The following is a 14,295-nucleotide window of genomic DNA, read 5'->3' on the forward strand; positions in this document are numbered from 1 at the left end:
CACACAAATTCTATAGCCTAAATTGATATACAGCCTTGGTGCAGCAAAAGTAAATGCACAGAGCCAAGAACAAAAGGTCGGGTGGTATCTGTCTTGCCTTGGGAGACCACAATCTTGCAGTGAGCACATGTGTGCGTCTATGTTAGAGTCGGGGGCATATCTTCCCAGAGCTCCTGGCAGAGTACCAAGCTGCAGGACCAACTCCTTTCCTTGCGCGCTTAAGCCAGCCCAGGAGGTGGCAGGGTGCCAAATGGAACGAGACCAAGCTCAGCCTCGCTTCCGCCCGCAGACCCGCCCCGCTCGGCTCCTCCTCGCCGCTGGCGGGACCGCCCACGGTGACGCCCCGCGGCCACAGCCCCGGGAAGCCCAGAGCGCTGGAGGCTGGCGAACCCAGGCGGCGGGTGGAGCCAGAGCCGCTCCGCCGCGGCCAATCGCGCCACGGCGGGGGAGGAGCCCCAAAGGGGGAAAAAAGAAAGTGCGGCGGAAAGTAAGAGGCTCATTGGGGGGTACGACTGTCCGGATCAGGGTCCCTAGGGCTCCGCCTTGGCCAGACGCACGGAAAGAAGCAGTGCTGGGCGAGTCTGCATCTATCCTCGCCGCTTTCGCTGCGACCACTCTGTCTCCCAAGAAAGGTGAGTCTCGCGCTGTCAATGAGGTCGAGGAGGAATCACAGAGCCACAAAATCTCAGAGTAGAAGGATTCTTACAAATAGTCTCCTTCACCGACCCGCACTCCTCCTCCCCCCGCCACGTAAAAAACTGAGGCACAGAGTAAGGCAGTGCCTGGGATAGACCACACAGCTAGTTATTGCTGTGGCCAGGACTCGAAACCAACTGTCCAGAGCCCCATCTTTGCTGTGCAGGGATTTAAGTCACGCAGTTGTGGGACGGATGCGGGTTGCCGCACCCCACTTTCAGCATTTTAAGGGACCTTTCTTAGTGTACCCTTGCCTGGTTTCTCCAGAGCGCTGCTGTGATCAGTAAGGATAGAGGAGGGCAGTGTGTCCCAGCCTATCTAACGTCGCTCCCAACCTGGAGCTGTGACAGCTTGGTTAAAGGCTGCTTGCAGCTTCGCTCCCTCCTCCCCTGACCTGCTTTCTCAGAATGTTGCCCCTACCGAGGGTGACTGTCAGGTTCCTGGTGGAGTGGGTGGAGAGGTGAGGGACGCCCGGGCGCCTGTGACTTCTTATGGTCCTCATCTTTCTCTCCAGCCCCGGGAGGAAGAGGAGCTGGTGGTCCTGTTGGGGATAGGCTGTCCGTCCGTTAAGAACAGCTGGCTTTAGGGAGCCATAACCCCTCTCACTTTTGAGTCCTGGGAAGGAGCAAGGAAGATAGATTAATGAGAAAAACCACAAACATAAAAGCAAACTTCTGCCGTTTAAGAGCCAGTCTCCAGCCTTGGTTGTGAAATTGTGAACCACAGCGCCTCTCAAAGCGTTTTTGCTGCTCTGTTCCACCGATCCTTTGGTTAGTTGACCCGGAGAAGGAGGGTTACCTGGTTTTGATTCCAGCTCTGTGGTGCATTAGCTGTGTGAACTTGGGCAAGTTAAACAATGTTTTTCATACCCAAGTTGTGTGTGTGTGTGTGTGTGTGTGTGTGTGTGTGTGTTTCCAGGTGCAAGATGGAGATTATAATGTTCACAATGAGTCCGTTGGGTAGTTAGGAGGATTAAATGGCATAATTCAAATACCATGTTTAGCTCAGTGCCTGGCCTGGCACCTGGTGGTCAGGTTCAGGTTGATGGCAACTGTTGTAAATATTGTTATATAGTAACCCTGGAAACAATGAGTTTTCAGAAAGGTATACTTCCTACTACCTTAGAGTGACTTTAAAACAAAATTATGGAATGTTATGGTGTTTTCTTCTTTGGAGTTTGAACAGCCCTTTTATAGTGAATGTTTTCCGAATGCTCTCTACATGTGACTTTGATCGTGAATGCTTGACTTAGAATACAAAATTAATGTTCCTTAATGATGCCAATCTCTACTAGTTTTCAGGCCAAGCCTCAGGTTGGTGAAGCTCTAATCTGAGGCGTTCTTTATTAGCAAAGAGGGTCTTGAATTTGGTGAGAGGTAGGGAGAAAAGAGAAGTTGGAAGTTCCATTCATACTACAGACCGTTGTAAGCCTTTTATTCTTAAGTCAGACAAGCAACTTTATAATTTTTGCTAGTCTAGGAAAACAACAAAATTCTCATGTATTTATTTTGTATTATTTAGTGATGCTGCTAAATTCAGTCCCTTCTGGACACAAATTTACCTTATTTAAATATACCCAAATATGCGTACATTAGTCTTCTTTTATTATTACAAATGAAATAGCGTCCCTCCTATATCCCTACATGCTCGTGATAATTGATTTTATTCTGATTGACTTCATACGATGATTTTTTTCTCTTTGCTATGCCCAAAGTGCCTGAATTGAACATCCAGCATTTATAGAGTTGGCTGGCTCCTTCACAGTTCCTCGCATTTGCATGTGGCATTGATGAGTGCATGGGGGGGGGTGTGATACATGTTGCGGGAAAGCAGAGCTTGGTGGTCCCCCTTTATAGGTACCTCCCGCACCAAGCATTTGCAGAGGATGGGATCACTGCTTCCGTCAGCCTGTTCTGTGTGCATGCATTGTGATGAGCTGGCCACGGTACATCTGAACGTGTGCCTGAGAGGCCAGGGACTGGTGGGGAAAAGGAAAATGTTCAAAGTAAGGTCACAACAAGGGGACAGAAGGCAGATCGAAAGCTCATTCCTTTTGGTTAGGTTCTGTAAAGTAAAGATATCCAGTTATACTTTTTTTTTCCTTATCCAGATTATGTATTACCAAAATCGGACATACATCTAACATTTTCAAAGTGTGTTCCCTTTATATTATCTTCCTTCTTACTTGCAATAGCTCTGAGAAAAGGAAGGACATAAAAGGCATGTTAATAGTGGAAGGAGCCTGGGCTTTGTGGTCATATCAATTACCAGTTGTAATTTCTATGTAGCTAGGAAATATTGAGCAATTTATTTCATCACTGAGCCTGCTTTATCCAGCTCTAAAATGGAAGAAAAAAGCTGGTCCCCAGAGATTTGTGTGAGGATGAAATTAAGTGGAATAGTGTAAAGTATGTGCAGTGAGTAGGTGTTCATTAAACGATGTCCCTTCTTAGCTGATCTCAGTTTGTGGAGTATGAAACTGAAATGAGATTCAGAGAAATAAGAGGTTGCCAAGGGTCATGTGGTTATGAAGCTTCAGCTCTCGGAATAGAGTTCAAACACTTTGATTTCTAGTTAAAGGATTTTCTTGTCACACCCTGCCACCTCCTTAGCAATTTATTTCAATTGTTAGGTTGACCCTTATTTGGCTGGTGATTGCAGGGTACCCATTCCGTCCCAGAAAGGATATTTCCTTGCTAAGGGATAATCGTCATACCTGCTCCGGTGAGTTTAGCACGGCCCACTCTCAGGAGAGGAAGTTTCAAAGCCATGGCCGCTAGGACAGCCTTCCTACTTCCCTGTGTTTGATGCAATGCACCTTCAATTCCTGGAAGTGAAGTCACTATGAAGACATGAAGTGCAGAATTATGTCACATTTTTCTTCCTGTTTTGAGCTGTTTTGCCCCCATATTCCATTCTTTTGGTAATTCGCAGAGCGGTGAGATTGAGGAACAAACGTCTTGAATGACGGTAGCATTCCTAGCATTTTTCACTTCTTTCGCCAATTCTGTGGGTAAGGTTGAAATACAGGGGGCGGTGTGCAGAGGCAGCATTTGCAGGAAAGACCACTGCTTGCTGGTGGGGCTGATCCCTGGTCGAGTTTCGGTCCTCCCTGTGGAAACGGATGGCTGCAGGCTTCTGTGGGAAAATGAGCAGATCTGTTTCTCGTTTCGGCAATGGGGCCATTTATCCATTGAGACTTCCTATAGGCCATCAGGTTTCTCTGCTTTGCAGCAAGCAGACAAGCTTGCAAATGTAATTTTGTGAGAAATGTTTTATTCTTTTCTGGCATTTGGGAGCGTGTTTGCTTTTGTTTAAAGGTAGGCCGTTAGCATCATCTTACCTGGCACAATTTTGAAAGCAGAATGTGGCTGGAGGAAGTCAGAGGAGGCAGAAATAAAAAATAAATGAATAAAAATTATCTCCAAGATAATACACAGTTCCATTTGCTGCTTAACTTTCTGAGGTTTTTGCTGGTGACACAGACGTAGGATCTGGTGAGTCACTGTCGCCTTGCCCGTGAAATATTAAAGAGAGCCACCTACTGTGCTCTTTGCCCATTTTGGAAGTTGTTCTGTGGGAGAAATAAAAAGCCCAAAGAACAGGAAGGTTACAGAACATTTGGTATCTGATATTTTAGCTACTGTTGCTAAGTTCTTCTTTTTTTTTTCTTTTTTGAAAATGTGAATCCATGGTTTACACTGATGCAGTTGTTAGAAGACCACCTTCTAGCCTGGCTTTATTCTGACTAGCTCTGGCAGCTGTGGCAGTGTGGACTTTGAGAGTCTGACAGGTACCTGAGGCAAGTTATAGGAGTATTGAGATGAACCTCAGATTCCTAGGTAGGAAACAGGGGCCCGACACCTCCTTAGAAGCTCCAGTCCCCATGTCGGCATCTTATTCATAGGAAGCATTTAGTAAACACACATTCTTTCTTCTGCCATCAACTCCTTTAATTTATTCATCTGTTAAATTGTAAAAATCAAAGTTGAATAGCTACTCTCTACTGAACTCTGTCATGGTTTATACTGAATGTTTTATATACATTTATTCTTTGCAATAATCCCGTGTACAAGTACCATTTCATTTTAGAGCTGGGAAAGACCTAAAGCTGTATAGCCTCTGGCCTAGAATTGAGGACGTGGATGAGGTCCTCAGCTGAGGACACCCCCCGCTCCCATCCCAATCCTGCCTACAACGTGAGGGAGCTGGACTGGATGATCTCTAAGGGTCTTCTGCTATGATTCATTATTTTTTAAAGATTTCTCTCAACTCTGATATTCTATCACCATATCTCTTCGTAAAAGTCAAAGCTAAAAGGGGAACGAGGAATAAAATGAAAATGCCCTTATTGTTTTACCCCAAGAGATCTATTTTCCTGTCAAAAGAGGAGGGCAAGGGAAATCAACATTTATTGGTGCATGCACTTCTGTCATTTCATTTAAGCATAAAAATGTTTCATATATATATATATATATATATATATATATATATATAATATATATAGTCTGCCTTTTACAGATGAAAGAACTGAGACTCAGACAGACTTATAGACCTGCCCTCAGGAACACACTTAGTAAAATTAGAAGCAGTGTGTTCCTGAGCACAAAGCCTTTTGGTCTACTATTCCATGTTTACTATACATAACACCACACAGTCTGAGGACTTGTCCAACTAGATTCACAAATATCCCCTCCTGCATCCTTATATCACACCACTCAGCTGCTCTCTCCTTTTCCGCTGTTTCATTCCCAAACATGCTGCTCAAATTCTTTCTTGGTTGTTCCCAGCCCATGGGACCTTACAACGTTTTCTGTCTTTACTGTGATTCTTTTTCCACTGTGGGCAGGTAATATGCCCCTTGTTTTGTTCTCTAAGTCCCTGGTAGTCACCTAAGCCACTGAGGGCATGATTTACCCTGTCCCGTGCCTAGCACCTAACAGGTGCCAGGTAGAATGGATGATGGATTCCTACTATGCCAGGTAGGCCCAGCCTTGGCTTTCCAGTGTCTCGTATTTTCTCATATCATTAATTATCTCAAAGGCTGTCCCTGCAGACTAATAATGTAACTTCAATTTCCTTTAATTTTGTGGTCACAAAATCAGAAAAATGATAAGGAGTCACAGACTCTAACAAGGTTGGACATCGCTGGCTCCGTGGTGGAAAAGACATTTCGTCTCTAATTATAAAGAGAGTTTTGCAGCAAACACAGTGAAGGATGACACTGAAGTGCATGCTCACATATATCAGCAGAAAGGCCAGTGTCAAGTGTCATAAATAAACTACCTGGAAGAAAGTAGGAAGTTTCCAGGGAAGTGGGAAGCTCTAATAAGGTTCAGCCTCAAGATTTCTAAAAGCAGTGAAGAATTCACGCTGGTCCAGCTCGCATTTGATATAATTGGACATAAGGACAGGAGACCGTTTCTGTCTAGTTTTCATACAGGCGCTAGCTGTGGTTTCTACCTGTCTGGCACATAAGTTCTTTTGATTGAAGCTGGCTTCCTTCTTTCTCAAGCAATGCAAAAGGCAACAGAAAAGAGGATCAGCCATTTTATAAATTTTGATACCTGAAAATGTCCTTTTTGTAGATAGCACGGTTTCTTAAGCCAGTTATGGTCAGATGCTATGGTGACTTACAATTATGACTGTGTGACAACATGGGTTTTGGTACCAGACCAAACCTTTTTGGTTTTACTTTGGACAAGTTACTTGGTCTACCTCTGCTTTATTTTCACCATCTGTAAAAAAGGGATAATAAAACCATTTTATTATGCTTTTGGTAGGTGTCAATCATAGGCCATAGCATTTGTTAAGAGCCTGGTGTATGGGGATTTTAACCTTTTTTATGATTAGCTACTGCAGTGATATTCAGCTGCATGCCCAAATCAATACTGGATTAGAAAGTAGAAGATAAAGATTCAAATTATTACAATTTTTGTTTATATAAAAGTTAAGGCTCTCAGAATGCTTATTATACACACACATGCACACACACACACACAGAGGGTCTGGCACAAATAATGCCCTTTTTTATTACAAAATCATAAGCATGCAGTTCTGTAAAATAATAATGTCACACCCAAGTACACCACATGACATTTCAGGTGAAATGTTCAAATTAAAATTATAAATTATTATACCCGTATCATTACCCTACCAACCACATTCAAGCACGCATTACTTCTGCCAGATCCTGTATATATATTTTTGTGTGTATATGTGCAATAACTCTTAGGTAATCAAGGCAAATTTTGCTAGCATTTTATATCCTGAGTCTGAGAGGCTAACAATTTGCTATGGCCACACACCCAGCAAATAGTGGAGCTGGGACTTGGACAGTAGCTTTCTAATTTCAGGGTTATGTTTTTATTTCCCCCTTCAACCATTCAGTCTATCTGCCCTGGTAGTGGGTTAGTTGCTTTCCTTCTCTAAAAGTCTTGTTTCCCCACCTGTAAAATGAGGAATTTGGACACGGGGCTCTCTAAGGTACAGTGTCCTACGAGTCTATGCCTATAGAGTAACAAGTTAGGAAATGCCTAAAAAGCTAAGAGGAGAACCAGACTCTTCTTTCCAGATAGGCATCTGCGTGTCGTGGCATGTGGGAGTCATAAGTCCCAGAGGGCCGGCAGCCTCCTTAACCTCAGTGAGAATTACGCCTGAGCACTCCACTGGGAGTCAAGTCCATAAAGACACCTTTTATCTCCTTAAGGATTTGATTCTGTCATGTTCCCGTGACCTGCCAACTGTGGGCCCCCCACAGGCTGCAGATTTGAATGTGGGGAGGGAAAATAGATGGCTGGATGAGACACATTGACATTTACTGTTTGGGAAGTGAAAACGGAGCCTTTTTTTTTTTTTTAAAATATAAAACAAGCTCTGTATCTCCATTAATCACTACAATCGTCTCTGAAGAAATAAAGAGATACAACATTTGGCTTTCATTTTGATGTTAGCATTATGAGTGCATATTTTCTGTTTACTTCTGTTGAGCTAATTTAGTGCCTGTAGCAAAAGCTTGGCTCTTGTTGAAATAAATATAGGGATTCTTTTAACTTACAGAAATGACGGGCACTTGAGAATGGTAATACACATTACATAGCACTTTTCTGAAAAATCAGATTGCAGTTTTTCAGTTTCAGAGACAGATGGGGGCTAGGTGCCGAATGGATAGAGTAGGTAGTAAGAAATTGGCTGGCTTTGAAGTCAGAGTTGAGTGTGAATCCTAGATATGGCTTGCTCAGCCTGTCCATACTTAGTTTCCTCATCTGTGATATGGTAATAAGCATGTTTTAAACTATGTTCTAGATAGATAGACATCTATATCTATAGCTATATCTATCTATATATCTGTATCTATTGATCATCTATCTATTACAAAGCTTATAGCTAGATAATGTATGTTAAGTCCCTGCACTTAATAGCTGGCACCTACAAGGAGCACATTAAATATCCGTTCCTCCCTCTTCATTCAGTAGTGCTGTTTACTCCAGAGCCTCATCCATTTGATGCAATTCAGATGGAGAGGGGGAGTGAATCCAGTCGGTGTGTCAACTGGTCTAAAGAAATCTTTTCCAGTTCAGCAAACAATGTGGATGATAAGGGATAGGGAGTCAGTGTGATATTTATCTGAAAATATCAGGGAAGTTTTCTTGTGGGAGAGGAATTAAACCAGTGATATGGACCATATGCATCTAATCCTCTAGATAGTTTGTTAAAGAAGCAGGCATCTAGTGTCTCTGCACTGTAGTAGGAGAATCCCGGGGTTAGAATTTTCTAAACTGAGAGGTAGGATATTGTAGGGGGTCTAGAGGGTTTTTATATAGGTTCAAATTCTGGCTCTGTCTGTGTAGTCCTGGGCAGGTTGTTTAACTTCTCTGTATAAAATAAGATAAACAGGATGCATAAGTCCTTGAACCGTTGTTAAAATTAAGTAAGTTAGTACACATGAAGTGCCCAGGCAAGTGACTGGCACAAGTAGCCGCATGTTACTTCACTCCATGCATAAACCAGTCAGTCTTTAAAATACCTTTCGAGGCCTCCTGTGATGCATTGTTTCCTCTGTCTCAATCTCTCTGATAACTACATGGCTAACTCCCTCACCTTCTGGACGCCTTTGCTCAGTGACTTCAGTGCAAGTATTTTGATTGCTTTGTATACCCTGTATCTTTCCTGTCTCCACCCCTGCCACTCTTGACCTTATTTCCTCTGCTCTACTTTTTGTTTTTCCGTAGCAGTTGTCACCTTATTAGCTTCTACATATTAATTAATTACTTTGTTTAACTTGTCAATTGTTTTGTTTTTAGTTCACCTTGCTAGAATTTAAAATTCATGGGGGCAGAGGCCTTTGTTTTATTCACTATGTATACCAGGTGCTTAGAATAGAGTCTAGTAAATAGCAATTGCCTAAATTATGAGTAAATGATGAATAAATAAATTTATAGATGTTAGTATTATATGTTCCCAAGGAATAGAATGAAAAAGATGGAACTGGACAAGAAAACAAATTATATAAACACACACATATTTGAAATAAAAATGTTATATATTATATATAAACACAGATATATACTTACGAATATACCTATACAAGGGAGGACCCCCCAAAAAACCCCTGGGATCTACTTATAAAGAATGTATATTTATTTTTACATGTTTAGACTTCAGTCACCTTCAAAGTACTTTCCATATGATATAATACACCTACTGAGACTTTTTTCCATTTTTTAAAACAGCTTTTGAACTGATTGATTTAGATGCCTGTTAGAGCTTCTGCCATTTATTGTTGCCACCTATTCCACATCAACAAAACATTTGCCTTTGAGAACTTTTTTCATCCAGGTTAACAAAAAAAGTCGCTCAGTGAGAGAGGGTGAATAAGGAGGGTGGGGAATAAGGGTCATGCTGTTTTTGGTCAGAAACTGTTAAACACTCAGCACAGTGTAGGCAGGTGTGCTCATAAATTGTCCATCTTAACAGGCAAATGTGTTGAAAGGGCCATCAAAAGATTTTTCACTGAAGCTGAACACAGCCTCTCACAACAACGCCAGCTGGCACACTGATACAGGTAGGTTCCTAGAACCCTCACCTAGTAGGGGAAACCTGTATTAGAAGGAGGCTGCCCTCCAAAAGATAACTCTTTTTCTGGAGTCGCTCCCTTGTACATATATGTGTGCATATCTATTTAGAATTTTGAATATATATTTAGAATATTGAAATAAAAAAATTATATATGTGTGTGTGTTTATATTTAGAAGTTGTCCAAAATTGCCTTTGGAAATTGTTGAAGTGATTCCTTGCTGTTAGTATTGCTTTAAGGAAAGTTTGGAAGAGAGAACAAAAGAAAAATATGAGTTACCAGACAACAGACAAGCAAACAGAAGAAAACAAGTGATTTCTGGATAAGAAACAAGGGGCTGAGACTAAAACAATCCCAGGAAAAATAATGTTGGAAGTATGTGGAGGAGGCACAATTTTGAATAGGGGAGTCAGCAATAGCACCTCTGGAAAGGTGACATGTGAACTAAGGAAAAAGCCTGAGGAGGAGCCAGGTTAGGTGTGAGGTCACGGCTGAGGTGGCTGGAGCCCGGTGGGAGGGAGAGAAGGGCCAGGAATAAGGTCGTGAGGTAAGCTGGTTAGAGCAGCCTGGCCTTGCAGGCCATGGGAAGGAGATGGGAATTGAGGCAAAAAGCAGCAGGCCAGTCTGACATTCACCGAAAGCATTGAAGTAGGATGCTGACTAGGTTTGAAATATCTGGAGCCTCGAACAGAGAGTGAAGAAAAATTGAAGAATTTATGTATAAAATGAGGTGATAAACTACTCTGATCTCATATAGGTTCCTAAGAATAGTCAAGAAAGGAAATTCAGTTTCATTGTTTCATTCATAGTCTTTCTTTCCCATTAGAATGTCTCAAAACTACTAAAATGGGTAAAACCAGATTGTTTTGCCTTTTCTGAAATGACATCATTCTTATTTCCAAATGCACTAAGTAATGGATGGAAATGTATGTACTCACTGTTGCTTATTGCAATTCAGCTGGAAATTTTACAGCTCTTGTGTAGGTGTTTTATGTCCCCCAAAATATTGGACCTAGAGCTGTTTTCTTATAAGATTTTAGGTACGAGTTTTGAAATCTGCTGTACTGAAGAATGAGCATGTGAATGGTAGATTGATTTTTATATACATTCAATTTCTTCTTTCTAGCTCCACAAGTCTAATGGAGCCTAGCTCTTCAAGACGTAAACTCCTTCATGAGGTCTTTACAAACATAGCATATATAGTCACACACCTACCTCTTCATATGAGCTAACAGTAGCTTGATAATATGTGCCAGGCTTCTTTCAAGTGCTTCACAAATATTAGGTTATTGGAAACTCAGCATGATTTTATGAGGCAGGTGTTGTTATAATCAACATTTTTCAGAAGAGAAAACCAAAGCCCAAGGTAATAGAGTTGGTCAATGGTAGAATCAGTATTTGAAATTTGGCAATTAAAAAATTACTTATTGATTTTAGAGAGAGAGAGGAAAGGCGAGAGAGAGAGAGAGACAGACAGACACTGGCTTGTTGTTCCACTTGTGTATGCATTCATTGGTTGCTTCTTATATGTGCCCTCACCATGGATCAAATCTGCAACCTTGACATATGGGGATGATGCTCTAACCAACTGAGCTACCCAGCCAGTGCTCTTGAACTTCAGCAACTTAAACCACTATACCATTCTGCCTTTTGAGTGTAAGCATTGACCCTGAATGTTTTATTCATGTTCATTTGTCCCATTTTACGGTGCCTCATTGGGAGGAATAGTTCAGTAAGTGTATTGAGCCAGTGAATGAATGTATGACCCATTCTTTCAAATCATATCATTTCATGAATTATAGTGCTAAAAAATGTGAGTTTTTCCTTGAGGCAACTTGGGCAGGGTAATGCTACTTATTACCTCTGGGATATGGTAAAATTACTCCACACCTCTAAACCTGTTTTCTCATCTGTGTTGTTGGCACAAGGATAGAACTGCTGTTAGAATTAAGTACGTATAGAAAGTGCTTAACACAATGCCTGCAACATAATTAATGCTCAGGCCATTGAGCTGACTTTTTATTATTTTTAGAAATAAAATAACCTCCCCAAATATGCTTACACTTACATGCTCAGGCAGTTTTTCAGTCGTTCTTGTTCCATTAACTTTAAGAATCAAACATCTAATCATATAATCAGTGATGTTAACGCTGTTCCAGGATCCATTCTTGCACCTTGCCCTCAGCAGGGTATTCCTTTAGGTTGAAGGACCCGGCCTGTGGAACCAACCACCTATGAGCAAAAGGGTTAGAGGGCGGCCTGTTTCTCTCTCCCAAACATGTGACACACCTGCAGGCAGCACCTCCAGCGCTGCCCCTCCTTCATCCCTGTCAGAATAGCTTGCTGGAGTGTTATTTTGCATTCCAGTGATAGCCACAGAGCATTCTGGGTGACAAGGGAAAAACAGCAGAAGACTCAATTTTTTTTTCTGGCTAACACTTAATGTGCCAACTTTACAGTGCTTGCTGGAAGTTTAGGACCTCTTGCTAATCATAATCACTAGTAATGATCCAGTGCTCCCTTTGTGCCAGGGGCTGTGTTGAGTGCTTTATTTTCATGATCGCAAACAATCCTTATTGCAGCCCCATGTGAATTTTAAATTTTAGTTGTAAACTAAAAATGAAAGAGCACCACAGTGGCCTTTACATGTATATTGGGGGGCTTTGATGATAAAATCAAATATTTCTTAGCAATGTTTTGCTACATTTTTCTTCCAAAGCAAGTTGTGCAAGGTTGCAACACCTTTGGAATCTCCAGAGGACTTCCCTGCAGTGAAGAGATGTTTGGCAGAGAAATGAGATAAAGGTTGTGTGGAGGAGGCAAGAAGCTTCATTCTAGTTGACAGTTTATTCTACCCTAGAAGAAGCTATAGCAACAATCAACTGAGTCCAATTTGTCAGCTGCATTTGTTTGCTTCTTTGTAAGAAACTAATGTTGTGCTGATTTCCAATGCCTCCCCCCTTTTTTATTTATGGGGTATTTAAAAGGTTTTATTTTAATCCTCCCACATCTCCCAAGTTTGATGATTTCCTTTGAGAAAGGGTCTATACAAAATACATACACACACACAAACACACACATGAGAACAGTGCCTGAGTTTTATAGCTGGCACCCAATATGTTTGTTGAATGAATGCATGACAAAATTTTTAAAAATCTCTCTCCTTTTTTTTTTCTTCTGAGAATGGGAGCTGCTGTGAGATGTTTTAAATGGTAAAATTTCAATATGTAAATTTCTTTTTAAATTTTTCTTTTAAAATAATTTAGGAAAGACATTTTTCTAAAATGTGTGGCATTACTTAATTTTGGTGATTCAGGACAGCTTATTGGAGTGGGTTGTAACTCCATTAGAATTTATTGAGGTGAGATCATTTACCCATATACTAAATGGCCCCAGACCAGTATATTTTTAAGTTTGTGTAATCTGATTTTCATAAATTTCCTCTCCTCTTTCTCTTCCATTGTCTGCTATTTCTTCTTGCTTTCAGCATGTCTTGCTCTAGCAGTGTTCTTTCTATCACTCATTCAATTAGCTGTTTCTGCTTTTCTATTGACTAGGGAGCCAGAAAACGAGGTTTGTTAGAACTATGTGTATGATAAGAATAAAGAGTGTTGAATTTGGTTTAAACAGGCTCTTCTCTAAGGGAAGGGAATGGAAAGGTAAAATGGCTCTAGAAATAGTCTCCTGTAAGTGAGGCTATACCACACGTACATATACAGTAGCACTGGGTTTCAGTTACCTGTGTTATTAAAATGGGAGTGTTGGCATGGATAATTCATTTACTCTTTTGGACAATAGGCCTTTCTGAGAATCTCCAGTAAGCAAGACACTGGTGAGACATGGAGATTAAAATACAACCACACAAACATAGCCCCTGAAGAATCAGAATTTATAAATTGTTATAAAAGAGAAGATATGCATGGGAGTTTGTAGTACAGCTCATATAATGTTTTGAATAGTGTAAGAGTATATGGCTAGTAAAAGATGTATGTTAAAACATTCTGGTGTCTCAAAGGAAGAGACACTCTGTCACTCAGGGAGGGGTTTATGAGGAAGTGGCACTTGAAGTTAGTCTTGACATGATGGCAGGTTTTAGAGAGAGAGAGATTATGGGGGAGGAGTAGTGTTTGAGTTAGGGTCAGACCGGAGGAGCAGACATAATTGGATTAATGATTTGGAATGTGGGATTTATCATGGAGTTTAGATCTACTTTGGTGGGAGGAGCTTTTTGGGACAATTAAAGTCTATAAAGGGAAAGTTGGGAAGTCAGGTAAAAATCTAGGGACCCTGAGAGGCAGCAGGTAAAGAAATCTGTGGAAAATCTTTGCCACTGTGTGTGGTAGGCAGGCAGTTAAGAAGAAAAGCTAGATGTGAAGTGGAAGAGAATAATCTGGAACCTAAGAGGACAAACTGAATCCCTTAACGGCTCTCACTGTATCAAACCTCTACAATGTGGGCACTGGCAAAAGGAGCTGGTTTGCTTAGTCATGGAGCTTCATACCTCCCTGGCCAGGGACTTGGGC

At 41.4% G+C, this 14,295-nt stretch overlaps 1 protein-coding gene across 5 annotated transcripts in view; it reads left to right on the forward strand.

The window, feature by feature from the left end:
- Positions 1–479: 479 nt before the first annotated feature.
- Positions 480–14,295, forward strand: part of IL1RAP (interleukin 1 receptor accessory protein) — a 149,924-nt gene continuing 136,108 nt past the window's right edge. For 4 of the 5 annotated variants that reach the window (XM_054585126.1, XM_054585124.1, XM_054585127.1 and 1 more), the window contains exon 1: positions 480–632. The gene's annotated coding sequence lies outside the window, so the exon portion shown is untranslated. Of the gene's footprint in view, positions 633–9,672; positions 9,761–14,295 lie in introns of all 5 variants that reach the window. The other variant, XM_054585125.1, reaches the window with a different exon arrangement.

This window comes from Pteronotus mesoamericanus, unplaced genomic scaffold (assembly GCF_021234165.1).
Source record: "Pteronotus mesoamericanus isolate MK-2021 breed Mesoamerican mustached bat unplaced genomic scaffold, CSHL_Meso_final contig_82, whole genome shotgun sequence".
NCBI lineage: Eukaryota > Metazoa > Chordata > Mammalia > Chiroptera > Mormoopidae > Pteronotus > Pteronotus mesoamericanus.